General features: G+C 37.3%; 1 pseudogene; it reads right to left on the bottom strand.

The window, feature by feature from the left end:
• Window positions 1-10580: 10580 nt before the first annotated feature.
• Window positions 10581-17400, bottom strand: LOC110888072 (annotated as a pseudogene).
• Between the last annotated feature and the right edge of the window lie 596 nt (window positions 17401-17996).

Raw genomic sequence — 17996 nt, 5'->3', positions numbered from 1 at the left:
AACTTGCCGTTTCATCATACTCATTAACCCTAACATATATTCGAACCCTAAGTCATTGATTTAAACTTCATAATTAATTTCTAAATCCATGGTAACTGTTATCATCATAGCCGATTTATCACAATCCGTGTTATCATAACACACTAGTTGTTCAACAACATACTAATGAATAATGATCGACCATTACAAATGGAACCTTGAATCATGCTTTAATCCATACACACCAATACACATAAGCACATAAACAAAACACCAACGAATGTAAGTTAAATCAATGATGGACATACTAACCGAGTACAAGAACGCGAGAGATGATGTTTCGAAGAGAGTAGGGTTTCGACAAGAAGAGTTGTTGTCAATCCAAGAGAGGGAGGAACAAGGATTCTATGGTTTTCCTATTTTATGTTTTTGAGATAATAAAACTGTCCACCACTTTGTGTATGTGTTTATGTTCGAGTTATGTGAGCCGGGCCTACTTGGGCTCTGTTTCGGGCTCAAGGGAAATGAAGTGTGGGACTCGGTGAAGTGTGCAACTAAGTTTTCTTAATGACAGATTCATATAATATTCAAACAAAACATATATATTCGATAACAATCACGTATGTTGGTAAATGAAGCATAACGATACAAGCAAAAATGTTGTGGGATTAGGTAAAACTAGTCTTGAAAGTTCGGGTTGTCATATCATCCCCAGCTTGAAAGAAATTTCGTCCCGAAATTTGATAAGAAGTCTTAGGGAAATGAAGTGGTAGGTCAAGATGACTGTGGATTTTCCTCGGATGCCACATCATCCCCAACTTGAAAGGGAATTTCGTCCAGAAATTCACCAGTTGCATCAGGATCTGGTTCTGCAGTTTTGAATAAATGAGGATACTTGAGCTTCATCTGATTCACCCGTTCCCACGTGAACTCCAGTCCATGTCTTGAATTCCAACAAACTCTCACGATTGGAATCCAACTGTGTTTACGGACCTTAACTTCCCAATCCATGATTTCGATGGGTTCCTCAGCAAACTGCAACTTGTCATCAATCTTTAGCTCTTGCAAATGTACCACAAGTGTTTCATCGGACAAACACTTCTTCAGATTTGAGACGTGAAAAACATCGTGAACATTACCCAGTTCGTCAGGTAACTCAAGTTTGTAAGCCACCTTACCGATTCTTTCCAGAATTTTGAATGGCCCAACGTATCGTGGATTGAGCTTGCCTCGTTTCCCAAAACGAATCACACCCTTCCAGGGTGAAACTTTCAATAGAACACGATCGTCCACAGCGAACTCCGAAGGTTTCCTACGCTTATCGGCGTAGCTCTTCTGGCGATCACGTGCTGCCGCCATACGATTTCTGATTTCAACAATCTTCTCAGAAGTTTCGAGTACGAGTTATGGACCCGTGATTTGGCTGTCACCCACTTCAGCCTAACAAAGTGGAGATCGACATTTTCGTCCGTACAATGCTTTGAACGGAGCTGCCTGAATGCTAGAATGGTAACTGTCATTGTAGGAAAACTCCACTAAGGGTAAATGCCTTTCCCAACCTTTAACAAAATCGATCACAAATGCTCGTAGCATATCTTCGAGTGTCTGGATGGTTCGTTCACTCTGGCCGTCCGTCTGAGGGCGATAAGTAGTGCTCATGTCAAGGCGTGAGCCGAATGATTTTTGCATCGCCTGCCACAAATCAGATATAAAACGTGGATCACGCTCCGAGATGATAGTGGTTGGCACCCATTGCCTAGAAACCACTTCCTTCAAGTAAATACCAGCAAGTTGCGAAAACTTGTCGGTTTCCTTGATTACAAGGAAGTGAGTCGATTTTGTCAGACGGTCAACGATCACCCAGATGGTATCATTTCCGTTTTGAGTCCTAGGTAAGCCAGGGACGAAATCCATGGCAATTTGTTCCCATTTCCACATGGGTATCTCTGCCTATTTGAAGCAAGCCAGACGGTTTCTGGTATTCCACTTTGACTTTCGCACAAGTCAAGCATTTGCTCACATATGTCGCTATGTTGGCTTTCATGCTTGGCCACCAGTACAAGACTTTCACATCATGATACATCTTATCAGAACTCGGATGAATAGAGTATCGAGACTTGTATGCTTCATCCATCACAAGTTCTCTAAAGTTACCATGTAGAGGGACCCATATTCGCTCCATGAAATAGCGAATACCGTCAGATTTTGTTATGAGTTGCTTCCCCATGCCCCACATGGATTCCGCTAGAAGGTTCTCGCCCTTCAACGCTTCGGTTTGGGAAGAACGAATCTGGTCAGGAAGATTGGAGTGAACAGTGAGTTGTAAAGCGCGAACACGCTTAGGTTTCGTTTCCTTCTGGCTAAGGGCATCAGTGACCACGTTAGCTTTGCCTGGATGATACTTAATGGCATAGTTATAATCGTTTAAGAGTTCGACCCAACGACGTTGTCGCATGTTCAACTCTTTCTAGTCAAAGATATGCTGAACGCTCTTGTGGTCGGTATAAATAGTGCATTTAGTACCGTACAAGTAATGCCTCCAGATTTTAAGCGCAAAGACCACAGCTCCCCACTCCAAGTTGTGAGTCGTATAGTTCTTCTCGTAGACCTTCAACTGTCGAGAAGCGTAAGCTATCACTTTCTCGCGTTGCATCAGCACGCAACCGAGTCCCTGAATGGAAGCATCACAGTATACCACGAAATCATCGGTACCATCGGGTAGGGACAAGATTGGTGCACTGCAGAGTTTTTGTTTTAGAAGATGAAATGCGCTCTCCTGTTTCGTTCCCAACGAATACACGACACCCTTCTATGTTAAGGCTGTAAGAGGCTGAGCGATCTTCGAGAATCTCTCGATGAATCTGCGGTAGTACCTTGCAAGACCAAGAAATTGTCGCACCTCCGTAGGAGTCTTCGGTGCCGCCCAATTCTTGATAGAATCGATTTTAGCTGGGTCCACGTGTATTCCCAACTCGTTGACTATGTGACCAAGCAAGTGTACTTCTCGAATCCAGAAATTACACTTGAAGTGTGTTATAAACTTATAATTTGCTGATATTAACTCTCTCTCTCTCTCAAGTGTTTTATAAACTTATAGTTTGCTGATATTATCATGTTAATTTTCAATTTTTTGTTTTTAAATATGCTTTAAACTATGATTGGTGATGTTAATTTCTAGTGTGTTGTGCTTTAATGAGTTGAGACTTGGAATTTTTTTATTGTAGTTTTTAACTTTTTTTTGAAGGGTGAATTTCAATATGTACATGGACCATTGGTCACTGGGTTCCCGTCTAGGACGGTTACCCGTCAGCCCAGCTTTCGCAGACGCGATATTCTATCGGGCCCCGGCTGCCGCTCTGACTGACCTTTGCCCGGAAACCATACTGCTCACACACGAGAGACTCGCTGGGGTAACAGCTGGATGAAAACCGGGTTGCCCTCAGGACCGCACCATGCCTCGATAGGTAACGATCCATCATTGTAGTTTTTAACTTGTTATATTGAAACTAATTAGAATTTAGTCATTTAGGGATGTTAATATTTAACCTATTGTGTTTTTAGTTTATTGCATTCACAAATTACGGTATTTGAATTCTTAAAGTGACTGGAATGCATTGAGTTTTAGTTTATACAACTTTAATGTCATTTTTCATGCTTTTGTAATGCCGAATTTTGATGTTAGGAAGTCAAAATTATTATTTCTTTTGTGGTATTTAGTTTGAAAATGTTGTATTTGGGTAGAATCGGTAAGGACGAAGTTGAAGTACAAGCGTTAGATAGTGATGGGTGGGACTCGGAAGAATCTGATACTACTATATTAGGTTTTTTATTTGATTAAAACTGAAATTTATGTTCTTGTAGCTTTTGGTGTTATAATACGTTGAATCATACATTTTAATTTTGTGTTCTATAAACATAAATGTGAATTTAGAATATGTGATTTAGTATTGTTAAAACTCGAATTTTAGGCAAAAACGTTATTAATTTGGAATGTTTTTTGTTTCTTCCATTTCTTGTGACGTTGAAATTTTATTATATATATTTTCTAATGTTCATGTATTTTTATTATGATTTTTGATTTGTTATGATTTTGGATTTTATATTGTTCCTCGAACCGTCCAACCGTCTCCGACCTAAAAAAAAATCTAGCGTTTAGTTGTCAGCTTACCGAAAAAATTGAACCCATAGGAAAATATTTTTGCATCCGTCACTGATTTGGCCTCCTTTGTAGAATACCAGGGCCGGCCCGTAGGGGGTACGGGGTGGGCGATGGCACAAGGCCTAAACCCTCCGAGGGCCCAAATCTTTTTAATTTTGTATAGAATTTATGTTGTAAAAGATAGAATATATATGTACTGAATCGAAAAATAACATAAATTAGCAATATCTCTATGGGGTAAAGAAGGTTCAAAAATTAGTGATTATTGCTTTGCTTTAACAAGGATACCCGGGTTCTAATCCCGACGTCTCCAAATTCTTTAAGAGGCTGTTTGGTGTTGCGTTTTCAAAATAGATTATGCGTTTTCAAAATAGATTTTGCGTTTTGAAAAAGCATGTAGGTACATGCTTCTCCAAAACTGCGTTTTGGAGGCAGATAACCACTTTTTCATCCAAACACTTTATTAGATTATTTATGTTTTACAAACGCAATAATCAAATAATCAGTTCAAAACGTAATCTCAAACACCCTCTTAAGGTTTAATTTTGTCAACTATATCTTTCTCTTTAATTAAATGTGTCTTTTTTGTTAGTGGCATTTAATGTTTAATTTTGTCAACTACATCTTTCGTGATTGATTAGTTTATATTAAATGAAGATTTTTGAATAGGACCCATATTTTTTATTTTGCACAGGGTCAAAATTATTTTTGTGATTTTCGAAGACCGCCATATAGAAAAATTAATATAAGTTACTTTTAATCTATGTTGATGACTTATGTCTGTCACTATATAACGTACATTTTCTTGTAGTGAGACAAAAAGTATTTCAAAACTAATGAACAAATGATCTAGTGAAAATAATAACACATACATTTTTATCTCGCCGCTAAACTACCTTGAAATATATAAGTCGTTTTGGTTTGTGAACTAAAATTAAAGCATTCATTTTCAATTGTTTACCTTGAATCATTAGTGGCATTGATGCTGAACGCCAAAATTACCTTTCAGATTACTCCATTAGGGTGTACGGGGCACTCTCGGTGACCCCATGCGGTAACCGAAGTCTTCACTCGGGAACACCGGCGGCATCAAGGCGGGGACCAAATTCGGCGAGGTGGGTTGGGGCTTATTCACCGATGAAGATTTGAATGTTTAAACGGCTATATAGCCGTTATGTACTATAAAAAAATAATTTCCTTACATTGAAGTGAGTTCCGACGACGAGTAGTTTGTTTTTATATTTTTCTAGTTTGAATGTAGTTTTTATTTTTCAAGTTTGAATGTAATTTTTATTTTTAATTTAATGAAATGTCTTTTATTAAATTTTATTTAATTTTTATTAATATTTTTTTAATTTATAAACATGCATAATTACAACAAATAAAAAACCAAAAAAAAAATAAAAAATAAAAAAGCAAGTCCCCTAAGAGAGAAGTGCTGCCATCAAATTGGGGTGTGAGGGGAATTGACGTGGCATAACCTGATTGGGTATGCGTAAGAGAGAAGACTCCCCTAAGAGGGAAGTGCCCCTCTCACCCTTACGGTCCATATACGATCAATTCCTAACAAGGAATCACAGAAGGAAACTGATGGAAATTAAAAGACATATTAAAGAGGGAACTAAAATGACGTGATTTAAGGCCTTTGGATATACTTTAACATAACTTAACTCCACGTAAGTGACACATCAACTTTTTTTCCTCATTTTACTTTATCTCACTCTAACGAAATGGTTTAATATGTTAACACATAACTCATTTAATACACTTTAACATTGAGTTTTTGTCTAAAAAAGAAAATAATAATTAATTCAATCTCTTAACATTAGGTTAACATGTTAACACATAACTCATTTAATGCACTTTAACACAATAAAGGAGTGGTTTGCAATGTTAGTTAACATGACATGTCATTGTTAACACTCTAGATGTTAGAGTACACCCCATGGCCTAATAGAGAGAGTGTGAGTGATTATAGCCTTATATGGAAAGTTATATTGAGGATAGATCTAAATTATAAACTATTGGAGTTCAAAGTTTAGAATAAGTCTTTTGTAGGATAGAGGGGCGGACTTATGTACAAAGTATGAGTTTCTGGGAACCCAGTCTTTTTTTAATTTTTAGTGTAAATATATATAAGAAGCTGAAAAGGAACCCATAAGTATATTATAAAAGGAACCCATAAACATAAAAGGCCTTGGTTCCACTGGTTATAATCGCGCTTTTCTTCCTAACCTACCCGGGTTCGAATCCCGTCACTGCATTTTTTTTGTCCGTTTTTTTTTTTAATTTCTCTTTTAATTTTTTTCTTTAAAGTAATAAAACATTAAAACCCATTTAAGGTTATATCAGAAAACATACGCCGCACACAAACACAAACAAGCAGCGAACAGACACAGAGTTCAAACAACATCAGCAGGCAGCAGCTCCGCCAGTCCGCCTCCGCCCTCCGGCTGCTCCGCCGCCTCCGTGATTACAGTTAGTTTTATATCTGTTTGTTTTATACGAATCAATTGATTATCATCATCTCAGTGATTACAGTTTGTTATACATCTGTTTGTTTTACATCGATGATTACAGCTTTTGATTACATCAGTGATTAACTGATTACAATTTATAATCTGTTGATTACTTGATTACATAAAAATTGGGTTTGAAATTGGGTTTTTAAGTTAATATTGCTGCCGAAACAGTTTTTGATGTTTTATTGCTGCCGAAACAGTTCGATTAAGTGGTTTTTAAGTTAATATTGCTGCTGGCCTGCTGAAAGTTTCATCTGTTTGTTGATGTTTTATTGCTGCCGAAACAGCTTTTAATAAAGTTGTCACTAGTTTTACCGGTTGCAACGGCTAGTGTTGAAAGGAGTTTTTCTTCAATGAAGCTTGTGAAGATAGAATTGAGTAATAGGATGGGTGATGGATACATGAACGATTCTTGCATTTGTTACATTGAAAAGGAGTTCTTACAACAAGTTTCCGTTGAGAGTGTAATGCAACGTTTTCAAAAGATGAAAAAAAAAAAAAATCGTCGTCAACAACTTTAGGTAGTTTTTTTATTTGTAAAGACTATCGTATTTTATATTGTGTTTTTAAATTTCTAATGACGATTTTCTTTTCATCATTGTATCGTACTTTTATTATGTGATGAATCTTACCCGATCCGAACTATCGAACCGACCCGAAATTCTTTATGTTCAGTTACATGAAATTGGAGTATCTAAAAAAGTGAACCCAGTGAAAAATATTCCTGGATCCGCCACTGGTAGGATAGTGCTCTAGCAGTATTCGTTTTCCCTTGGAAATCATGACAGACCGGGTTACGTGTTGTCTGCGATTGCGAACGTAGGTGGTCTTGTGTCTATGAATATATTCGGGTGGCCAGGCTTTGTTTGACGTTCAAAAAAGAAGTCTCTTATCTTATTTACTAAGTAATTAATAACTCTCTCGCTAAACTCTCACTCTTCTTATATTTTCTCAAAATTAAATTCTTAGGATTAGTTTTGATGCTCGTTTGGACCGTTTGGTATAAATCTATATGAGTGAATTCCTTTTATTGCTCGAAAATTCTGGAATTTATATGTTCTTGATTATTGCTCGAAAATTGTGGAGTATATATGATCTTGAGATTCTTCGATATCTCAATCCTTTTTTAATCAAAAAAATTAATGAAATGTTGAATAAGTCAAAGAAGTAGAGCTATGAAATACTTAAAAAACGTAGATGCCATTTCTAATGTGGCAATTAATATAAAAAGTAGTTAACCTCATCATTAAGTATTTTGATTTAAGTTCTTTCTTTCTAAGAGGTGAAATAGAATAACCCGGTTGAAGCGTAATGATCATACGTCTATAATGCATTGTCTGTCCCATAATGGGTCCCACCAAAAACAGAAAATAGAGTGAATCATTCATATTAGATTATTGGGTAGGTACAACCAATCAATTCTAATTAGAAAGCGATAAATATAAAAAATTTTTCATTAAAAAAGATAATTTTCTATTTCTTTTCGAATGGAATTGTCAATGATGTAAAGCAAATAATCTAAATAGATCGAACAATAAAAAGAAATATCCAGAAATGATACATTGGAAGAATCCGTTGGGTCTTCCAACATCAATAGGTTGATTGTTTCGCTCCTGTATCTTCCAAAAGGAAAAAAAATCTATGAGAGTTCTTTCCTGAATCCGAAAGAGAGTACTTGGGTTCTCTTATTTCTATTTAATTATTAATTCTTATTGATGAAATTTCATTCTACAGAATAAACCTAAACTAAAAATGAACTAATTTCTAAATAAAGCCAGGGTCAGAAGGATCAAAAACTGCTAATTCATACAGGGCCATCGAACCGGCCCAACCAGCAACCAAAGCTGTATGCATTATATGAACAGAAAGCAACCGTCCGGTCCTGGAGACTTTTTGGTTCATCATGCTATTGCTCTAGGTTTACATACAACTACGTTGATCTTAGTAAAAGGTGCGTTAGATGCACGTGGTTCCAAGTTAATGCCAGATATCAAACCATGTTTTAATCGATAATGTGGCAAATAATATAAAAAGTAGTTAACTTCATCATACTGATATCAAACATGAATATATTTATTACGAGGTTATAACCCGGAAATTTTCCGGGTATGAAAATTTAATTTACAATAAATAAAAGTATACAAATAACACCTTTAACCTCTAAAATATCCTCTTTCCCTTTTCTCCACCACAATTTTTAAATTCGGTTTCTTAAAGTTTTTCTTGTTGTAAAGAGCCATAAAAACATACAAAAGCAAGATGAGTATATGTAATGTTAGGAGTCTAATCACAAATTATGTGATATTTCTTAATCCTTTAATTAGTAGAGATGTGTAACTTGTTCAACTCAAATTGATATAAAAGTGTCAAAGTTCAAATTTCAAAATTGATTAAAAGACGGTTAAAAAAGGTTCAAAGTTTAAGCTTCAAACTTGAGCAAGAACATCCGTTGCAATATATAATAGGCATAGTGAAAAAGCCTCCTGCAAAGGTCACTTTGTTTGACATAACCGTGTATCGGTTGAACATTTTAAGTTGTATAAGACGTAAAAATATAATATAAATTAAGAAAAAATAAATTGCATTACATTTAAGAATTCAAAGATACTTCGCTTTTGCTTACAAAAGATTAGTCTTTTATTTTGAATGGCACAAAGATTAGTCAAAACAAATTAGTACCCCCATCCTTTTATTAATTCCCAATGTAACTACTACAGCAGAAAGAAAAAAAAAAGTTTCGAGAAATAGTAGTTTTACAATGTAGGGGATGAGATCTTCAGATATAGCATACACAAATGACAGTTTATTACTTATTAGATCTCAATATTAAATTAGCTTGTTCTTCTTTCAATAATCATTAGGTAATTTTTTCACTATTGCTGAATCACCCTTTTCACATATTGGCATATTGCTGAATCAATGTGAAATTCAAGTATGCTCATGAGTCATAAGTCATAACACAAATCTGAAAAAGCCAACAAAAATAAAAAAAAAGAAAAAATTGAGTACTTTTTATATCATACTTTTTTATAAACAACCGGATACAAAGCATAACCAGTTGACATCCTATGATTTCTGGATAAAACATAAACAGACCCCTAACACTATAAACAACTATCTTCAGTTTCAGATGCTATCTTAACATAACCAGACCTAATGCCCATCCACCGCATTCCCTTTGTTACCCGCGTCCTGCAAATCCGAGAGCGACAGCGATTTCCACGGCGAGCTCATGTACATTCTAGGCGGCGACGACGATTCATTCGTCAACAACTTCCTATTGTTACACGGCAACGGCGGGAGCGATCGACCCACCATAGACCCGAGAGCACTTTGGTCAGCGCTCTCATGCCCGTTTCTGGCAAGCCTCTTTGCTATCCCATTCGTTCACAACTCTTGTCAAACAAAGCATGATGAGCCAGCATGTCCTTTTGCTTGCGGCTGTACGCATCTTCCGGCTTAACAATGTCTTGAATCAACGGAACGAACACCGCATTAGCTAGGCTTCCATATGAATTTGACTTTCCAGCATAGAAGAATGTTGATATTCCCATCCTGAAATATAACCAAATTCAATTCCTCTCCAAATTAACCAACATTTAACAGATAATATTCAAACCCTAAATAATCACATCTATAAAACACTTCAATTATTACAATTTCGAGTAAATTACTTTTTGAATCCCTATGTTTTTTAGTCCAAAATTAAAAAGTTTAAAGCCCTGATTCCCTATCTGCTCATTTTATAACGTTTTGAGCCCAGTTTTGTTCATTTTATAACGTTTTGAGTCCAATTTTGTTAAAAAAAAATTGGACTCAAAAGGATATAAAAAATTGGACTCATGTCGTTAAACATTTTGATTTTGGACTCAAACGGTTAAAACGCCTAAAAAAGTAATTTACTCTGTAATATATATATATATAACAAAATCAATATCAATTTCAAAGAAAATAGGTTTTCTAGAAACGTTTGAACAATTGAAATCGCACATGCAAATCAATCAATCTGCAAATATTATGACTCATTATCAATATATACATACTTAATTGGCAGAACTTTCTCCAAATCATTGAAACCATTGAGCAAACCGTTACCGTTGCTCTGAACTTCACCTTCACCATCACCGTCATCTGAACCGGAATCGACGTCACTATTGTATGACACGATTTTTGGGTTGGCGGGTTGGGTTGAACCCGCCAACCCGCGAACACAACCTGTTTAGCACCCCTACTCGCAAACGTGATGCTGCTTTTAACCAAGGTAAAAAAGCACAAAAAACTTATGTGTAAATTGTGACAAAAACCTCTGGCACCATCCCGAGAAGTGTGCCAAATAAGTAAGGAACATACTTAACACCGGTAGCCACCGCACAATAATTGTAAACAGCGTACGGAAACGGGGATATCCTCAATAACGTCACAGCTCAAAACTGATCATACGCCTCTCCTTCACCTGCTAACCGTATAACCGATGCTTTCCTCGGATATCGTTCTAACCAACCCTGCATAACTTACAAAAAGAACACCTTGAACTATCCTCCATTCAAAAAAAAAAAAAAAAAAACCTAACTGTGATGATAAATTGATAACAGGATACTTTTGTCGTAAAATAGGGAACCGATGAAATAAGGAAGCGATGCGCCGATAGTGACACCATACATTATTAGTAAAAATCCCAATGTGTAACCGAAGCTCATGCCTGCGACCCACATGGAGGGTGTAGATGGTATAAATACGGTTGGGAATATTGCGACTGATGAAAATATTATGAATGCTAATGCGAGCTTGCTGAACCTCGGTTTCCCAGTTTAAGATCGGTATAACCTCCTACAAAATATGCACATATATTAGTTCGGATCGAAGAATTGTTATCTGGCTGGATCTTAATTCTTGCAGCTAGTTCATCTTTATCTACGGATAACTGATAACCGAACCGAATAACTAAATAACCAATTCGGTTACAGTTATGAACCAAATAGCCGAATTATAATTTGCTTCAGTTTACTATGGTGTCAGTCCAGTTCAGTTTTTGGTTTATTCGTTTCTAACCGAATAACGAACACCCCTGCTTGCAACTGGATCTTTGTTTATGGATAGATGATAACCAAACCGGATAACTGAGTAACCAATTCAGTTACGGTTATGAACCGAACAACAAAATTAAATTTCAGTTCGTTTTTTTGGTTCTAGTCCAGTTTGGTTTTTCAGTTTATTCCTTTCTAACAGAATAATGAACACCCCTACTTGCAGCTACTTCATCTTTGTCTATGGATAATTAATAACCAAACCGAATAATCAATTCAGTTACTGTTACAAACCGAATAACCGAATTACAAATGATTCGTTGTCTGTTTCAGACCGGTTTGGTCAGAGATGTTAATAGCGAATATCGACGAATTAAATTGTTTTTTAACGTCCCGCATTTTATCAACTCAAAGAATATATGAGTCTTTCAAAAGCTCCAAGCTTACTTTTCAAAGCTACTCTTAGTAATTTACTGCGAGTCACTATCTTTTCTAAAATAAAATTTACATGGGTTGAAATATAGAACTTGTAATATATATTGAAAAACATGGACAGAAAAGCTCACCAGAGATTCAGAGATAGATTCTGGTTCCCATCTCCGGTTATATTCCGTTGAACGATCCAAATCAGATGCTGAGCGGCTGGACTCTCCGGTACAGTATCGCGGCTATTAATTTGGCCAAAAAATGATAACAAAATCATTAAAAGAAACAACACATTTTTGTCAAATAAATTTCAAATCACATTTTCAGGTACATAGAAACTACACTGTAACACCCCGTGTTTTCGAATGTCAAAGTCAAAGTCAAAGTCCAAGTCAACATTGACTTTCTTTGACTGTAAATAGTCTAGTTTATATTGTATTTGTATTATGTGGAGTAAGTGTTGTAATCAGAAAGAATCGAAGTAATCGAATGTTTTATCAACGCGAACCGATTTACGACTGTGAATAGTAGGAAGTAACAATGCGATAAAGTTAACTAATTTATAATCAAACCGATCTAACTATCATCGAACTCGAATCTGGAATTGCGCGAAACTTTGGTTGCTGTCATACGTGTGTGTGTGCCTTATGTGTTACCTGTGCGTGTTTATTTTATGTTTTGTGTATTAATCAATCGAATCAATCGAAACTCAAATCGAAACTCGGAACTCAAATCGAATACAATCGAACTCGGACTACGACGAATGATAACGTTAGGATAAGGTGAATTATAGATTATTGTATGTTAGATATAGTAGTTGGGACTGAAAGTAATTTGAATAGGAAACTCTATCGTACTCGTAACACCTTCGATCGAAATCAGAATATCAAAAACCGTCGCAAAACACTCAAAAGGGGGTCACCGATCGAACAGGAGGCACTGATCGAACAGGCCAGCCGATCGAACCAGCTGTTCGATCGAGCAGGCCAGCCGATCAGGATGTCTGTCCGATCGGTTAACACTTTCCTCTTTTGGAGCCTATAAATAGGGCTGTCATTGTCATCTTCACCACTTTTGGAATGCTCTGACCGACCAGCTCCTGTTCTTCACCTTTTCTCAGATTTCTCTCAACTCCGGTAAGTATTCACTCTAAATCTTGTACGTTTTTTTATCAATGCATGATTCTACACCTTTTTATCTTTTAAATCTTGATTTCTAACCGTGAAACATCAAGATCTAAGCATTCTAGGATGATGTCATCATGGTGTTCTTCAAGAACATCATGTTTTGATCTCAATCCACCATGAATAGCTCGGATCTAACCGATTTCCACATAAACAAGTCAAGATCTATCAGAGATCTAAACATTTACATGATGTAAAGGATTGAAAGGATGATTTCCAACTTTCTTTCAACTCTTTTGCGCTCAATGCCTTCAGAACCGGTAGAAACGAAGCTTGAGCTAACCCACTAATCATTCCTATGGTTGTGTGGTTCAAGATTCGGGTTCTATCTACGAGGTTCACCGACTCCAGGTTAAACGTTAAACTGACGTTCCGAACCGTTCACCGGCCGGACTTGGGCGATTCCTGTCCGAGCAGGAGAAACAAGTAAGAACGAAGGTGTCATAGTTCAACTCGTTGCCAAACTACCTCAATATAACGTCAAATAATCAGAACAGCCAAGTGTTAGACGAACAGGCCGACCAGGTCAGGATGCTGACCGAACGGTTAGGCTGTTCGAACGAACAGCCCAACCGATCGGACATGTCAGCCGATCGACCAGGCCAGCCGATCGGTTAGCATGTGGCCCCACACTTTGACAAATTCGTGAAGTATAGTATTGAACGAGGTGATGTTCGATCGAACGAACTATTTGGTAACATTACTCATCGGATCATGAGATACTATGCTTCAACACTTAATTGATTTTTCAACTCGTTCGACGCATTGGGGTGCCACCCGATCGAACATACTATCAGAACGAACAGGCTGTTCGATCGAATACGCTGCTCGATCGAGTGACAACCTGCTGAGGACTACTACTGAAGTTCCTAACCGATCGGTTAAGCCGACCGATTGAACGGACAGTTCGATCGATCGACCTGAAAGGTAAGTACACTTCAGTGTTCTCAAATGCTACAACAAAAACTTCAAAAGTTCAAACCATCATACACAAACACATCCTACTCAAAGGAAGAAACAACCCACTCAAACAGTCCAACCGATCAAGCCTACCGGCCGATCGAGCAGGCTGTCCGAACGGATTGTCCAGCCGAACGAACAACCCACTCGATCGAACCTGCCGTTCGATCGACCAGGCTGTTCGACCCACTTACACTTGTTTTCATTCCACGCGTATTCATCGTTATGCTATCGAACTGTTCTGGCTAACCCTACTCTCAAGCGCTCCCTTCAATCCATCAATTAACCGCTGTGAGTATACTCGATCCCTTTTAGCTTTTAGCACTTTTGGGTATTACATACGTTACTTATATCGAGACACAATCAATCACACTACTCCAACTATTTGAACGCTAACCAATATGCATGTATTACGTGACTAAATGAATGCTTGTTGATTGTGTTTACACGTGGAATGCTATCTACCTGCCTTAACGACGTAGTACTATAGTTTGGACTCAGCACCCGTTCTCACGGGGGTTGTTAAGGACAATTACTTGCATGGATTACGGTGGTAATCATGTATTGCGAACTGTCGCGGACAGTCAACCCGCAGTCACTGGTATTGATAGGTCCATGTCGATAATTAACATGCTTCGTTTTCCTCTGTGTACGTGCTGGTTATGCATAAACTATTCGAACTCTATATGCTATATCAAACTTGTATGCTCACCTTTACATTATATGTATTAACTTTATTTTAACGTATGTGACAGGTGTTTAAGATGTTTGCTTGCTAGGAAAGCGAGGCTAGAATAAAGCTCTAGAGGCGCCCAACAAATAGTTGTCTGTCAGGAAAGACCAACTAGAGCATAGTTGTCTGTAGATCTTGCCAGGCTTGGTCTTTAGGAGCATTTGAACAATGTTTAGTTTTGTTATGTTTAAATCTGAGTTGGCAAAACAGAATTTCTTGTTTGGATATTGTCTGTAATAATGCATTTGTTTATTCGGGATACGGTATGGGACGTATCTTTAACTGGATTATATAAATAGTTGTTATGGAAACTTCTGAACAATCTGTTTCGCTCAGTGCCACGCCCCGATGATTCCGCCATCGGTTGGGGTGTGACAGATTGGTATCAGAGCCATAACTATAGGGAATTAGGCTGGACACGACCTAGTCCGGGTCGCTGTCTTAGAGACCTAGACTATAGTTAGGAACCAACAGACCAAGCTTATGTGCTAGATTCTGATATTCTTCGCTATCACTGCACTCGAATTTTCAAATAGAGTCAAGCGATTTAGTCGAGAATAGGTGTGAAAGCCGCAAACTTTCGACTGAATTGTTTGAACATTGCTGATTTTATCAATTTATCAATGATTTGCTCATTATTTTCGATAACAAACGAGGAGAATTATACCAAATCAGGAGTGAAATCCATATTTTGATGAATAATCTCCTCAAAACTTACTAAAACAAGGAAGAGATTGCTAAGCTAGGGGTGAAACCCGAACCTTGGCAACTTATTCCAACTTTTACTCATCTCACCAAAGCCTCGACGGACTCCAACGACCTGAACTCACGAGTATGATCTAGGGAATACGTGTTGAATGCCCAAGAATCGAGGCAGAAACGCGGTCCTGAAAGTCGAAAAGTGACGACAAGTCTATTGTGAATAGTCAAATCATTTTGGGTAGTCAATGTCTAGTAGCCGCAGACAATCCATTTCCTCGATTTTATGTGTTTTGATTCTGAGCCCGCAACTGCCGACTCTGATGATTCATCGATTTTTATGTGTTTTATGTGTAATTGCCTGTTTATGTGTTTAATTTTGATGATTCGATTTTTGCTATCACTTCGATCGACACACACGACTCGCATTGCCCTGCTATCTCAAAACGCTAACAATTAATTACATATCTAAACAATACTATACTACGATACACTATATTAAACTCGACATGCGATACAATTACACGATACTATTTGATATACTATACGCGATCGCTATATACGAACGACTCGCGAGCTTTGAATGATAGGTTTCTGTATTCTGACTGCCTCTGCGATTAAATGCTGACGTGCTTGTCGTGGTACACGCAAATTTAATCCCAATAACAACTATAGATAGTGGTAAAAGGGTATCGAACTCAGGGAGTATGTGGAATATATGTCGATTATATAGCTTTGAATTAAACTACAATTAACCTAATTTGCATAAAATAAAGATCAATAATATGGATTGTTGTTTTAGAAAACTAAATTAATAACTAATGGCAATTCAAAATTGGTTGTTTAACAGATTAGGAGAACAATGACCATCTTAGGATTCAATTTCTTTTAACAATTGTGTGAAATTTCAACTAGAAAGAGTTACATAGACATAACTCGTACATACATAATCGAAGTGATAAAAGGGAACAAAGTACTCGGATTTATGAACGCGAGGTTGTTTCCCGATGATCAATTAATCAATAACCAACCCTAACCCTTCCCGTGATATCTCGATTGCCAACGGCACCAAGAATGTACGATTGAGACTAGAAATTGCACTATCGATTAACAAGCTACAAACAATTATGCATACACCATGATATTCAAGCAACGCAAGTTATCATTCTAGAAATTCAGAAATAAACACACAAAAGTTCAAGAGAAACCTTCACCTAAGATGATCACCGAAAGTTTTAGCCACACATAGGTTGGTGAATCATCATAACAATAAGTTCAATGTTCATACGAATCGAAATCACAAACCAAATGTTAGAAATTGTTCCAAGCCAAGCAAGAATCACCAAAATCGCCCCTAGTATGTTCTCTAACTGACCAATGATGAGAATAGTGAAAAGACACCATAAAAACCGACTTAATGATGGCAGTTACAAGTTTTCCGCAGTTTCCACCGTAACTTACGGTGCCACCGTAAGTTACGGTGGCCTTCAAAGTCTTATAGTGTGGATAGTCTGAGGTACGGCGGGATTTATATGAGTTTCAGGGCCACCGTAAATTACGGTGGCACCGTAAGTTACAGTGGACCCCTGAAACATGTGCCTTGTTTCTTCTTTTGTTCACCACACAACCCGTTCATCTTCAATCCTTCCAAAGCTGCATTTTTCTCCACTTTAAGCCGCCAAACCGCACCTGAGACATAAGCAACCGTAGTCATCTAATTCAAGATAATTACGCGATTAAGTGAAGGACTAATTCGTCTTTTAACATGATTAAGGATTGTCCTATGGACCACCCGTCACATCCCCACACTTAACCGTTGCTTGTCCCAAGCAACTCATCAAATCAATTTCAATACAAGTGATCAATTTGAACCAAGCAAAAACATGCAATCCTTTTACTAACCCCTTTTTAACACCCAAAACAATACACCCCTCTCTAAATCTCTCCTCTCGGCTACAAGTGAATACTAGCAAAGATAAGCTAGACACACAATAGGCACACGGGTGGTTGCACAATTATAGGCTTGTACCTAAATCGATCCTTCTCCTAACAGGTGCCAAACATGAATACAAATCAAAGGGACTTTCAAGGTTGTAACGTGGCCAGGTGTATGGGTAGGAAATGGAATATATATGAAGTAGCGAAAATTTAACCCGGTCTTTTTATTACACAATCAAATAACCAAACAACTACTAACTTAACCGAAATATACAAGACAGCTACACATCACTTCTTTTTCATTTTTTCATTGCTTTTTCTTTTCTTTTTTTTAACAAGCAATGCAAACAACATACAATGAAACATCAAACA

The sequence above is a fragment of the Helianthus annuus genome, chromosome 11, assembly GCF_002127325.2.
Source record: "Helianthus annuus cultivar XRQ/B chromosome 11, HanXRQr2.0-SUNRISE, whole genome shotgun sequence".
NCBI lineage: Eukaryota > Viridiplantae > Streptophyta > Magnoliopsida > Asterales > Asteraceae > Helianthus > Helianthus annuus.
This window is presented reverse-complemented; position numbering and strand designations above follow the sequence as displayed.